General features: G+C 39.8%; 1 long non-coding RNA gene across 1 annotated transcript; it reads left to right on the forward strand.

The window, feature by feature from the left end:
* The first annotated feature begins 685 nt into the window (after positions 1–685).
* On the forward strand, positions 686–1,464 carry LOC107572874 (uncharacterized). Its single transcript, XR_001607421.1, has 4 exons — positions 686–792; positions 891–1,095; positions 1,195–1,283; positions 1,431–1,464. It is a non-coding gene; the product is annotated as an uncharacterized lncRNA (long non-coding RNA).
* The last annotated feature ends 547 nt before the right edge of the window (positions 1,465–2,011 follow it).

The raw sequence follows: 2,011 nt of genomic DNA on the forward strand, positions 1-2,011 counted from the left end.
CATGCTGTTTTTGTTTACCACTAGCACGTGCTGATGTTGTTTTATTCTTCTATAGTAACATGTCGTAGCGTACGAGTCAATGGGTGTCATCATCGTACAGTCTACATGCATGTCGTACCCAAGTTTATTAGATTCATGTCACGCAGTGTGATCCGCAATGGTCTTATAGGATTATTAAAATCGTGCCGTGTAGAATGCTTTAGTATAGATAGTTTTGTTTGATCAAAGCTTGTGTCTCTGAGAAGCAGAACAGGGAGTCTGTGACCTGCAGGAGTCGATCCGCTGTGGCTTGAGCTCAAATCAGACAGACAATGTGCACCCCGATCTCAGTACAGTTACAGGATGGTTGGTCATAGGAACTCTGGATAAAACATTATCAAGCGGTTCAAATGTTTGAGAGTAGTATGTACCAGTGTTGTGAAGTGCCTTTTGACATTTTAGTGTACCTTTTACATGATCATGAAGGTGTTGTGGTGTGTGTTTTTTATTTATTTTTTTTAATTTTTTTTTAAAATCACTTAACTACTTTTGGTAGTAATGCAGGAGCCTCCATCCTCGTGTGCAGACCTGACTCATGAAGGTAGGCAAGTGCAATAAGGCACTTTCTGCAACTTTTTATTAATTTTTTTCAATTCTGTACTCATATGGATTTGTGCCCTCCACCCTTACAGTGGTTTGGCACCTCCATAGTCCCAGAGCTGAAGCTGCTGTCCGCTCCTCTTTGGCTGGACTGAGACCTTGATTCTACCAGAGGACATGACTTCACTTTCTTCCAGACCTCACACTAAACAAGTATGTTTGCTTTCTGTAATATCTTGACATATATTTTTGTTTAAACGACTCCTTTTGTATTACAGATCCATTTTAACCTCACGTATACTTTTCCTCAGGTTAGCTGGGATCTTTGAGTTGGATGTGTTATCCTTTACATGGAGTTCTTCGGTATTTACCTAAATAAGCCTCATGTCATCAAAGCTTTTCTTGCCTCATTTGCACTTGGCCTTTGGAAATGTGGAGAATATTGGTTCAGTTTCTTATGCCATTTAAAGAGCCGTATTCAACCAGACACGGATGCACTTCTCACACCATGAGCAGGTTTGCTTCTCTTAAATACCTAGAAATTTGCTCTCTATGCATCTCATTTAAGTTTGATTTGGTTCACATTTAACCCTAATGTCTCATACTGTCTTCCAGCTGAACTGGGCGGCTTCTTAGATGAGTTGGATGTGCTCCTGTCCAGTTTCTGACTGGCAGCTTGCTTGTATTCTTTGAGACTGATGTAGGTGAGTCCTGCAGTTGTCTTTCTCCAAAATTAAGCTCTATTAGGCTTGTTTGGTCTTTCAACTCCTGAAATATTGAGGTTTCTTCTATAAATTTCTAACTGATCAAATTAGACTCCTTAATTTGTGTATTATCTTTAATGGGTTTAGCCATGTTCTCCAGCAAAGCTGTTGTGGATTGTGTTCATCTTTATCAGCCAGTGTTAGGTTTAATGTGGAGCAGAACCGACAGACAGGTGCAGATACAAAACCACAAGCTTAAATGTCAGAGACAGGGGTGCCCCGACCAGAGATGAGACAAATTAGGTGGGGAGATGTCTTAATGTGCACACTAAAGCTGTAGGGATGGCTCATCCTTGGTGCGTTAACTTAAGTCAAAACTAACCGGTTTCTTCTGTTCTTATCAGTGCACTGTTTTTAAAGTCTTCTTAACCGTTTCAATTAATTTGCCCCGACCAGAGATGAGACAAATTAGGTGGGGAGATGTCTTAATGTGCACACTAAAGCTGTAGGGATGGCTCATCCTTGGTGCGTTAACTTAAGTCAAAACTAACCGGGTTTTTTTTTTTTTTTTTTAAATGAACTGTGCATGAAGTGAACTGCGTAAACTTACATTGCCTTACCTCAGTGTGGACGTATGTTGTAGTTTGCATGGTTTGTGCCCATTTGTATTTAATTGTGCATTTATTTCAGTTCTTTTTTTTTCTTCTGCTTATTTTGTATTGTGCACT

Source organism: Sinocyclocheilus grahami, unplaced genomic scaffold, assembly GCF_001515645.1.
Source record: "Sinocyclocheilus grahami isolate Dianchi unplaced genomic scaffold, SAMN03320097.WGS_v1.1 scaffold1826.1, whole genome shotgun sequence".
Classification (NCBI taxonomy): Eukaryota; Metazoa; Chordata; class Actinopteri; order Cypriniformes; family Cyprinidae; genus Sinocyclocheilus; species Sinocyclocheilus grahami.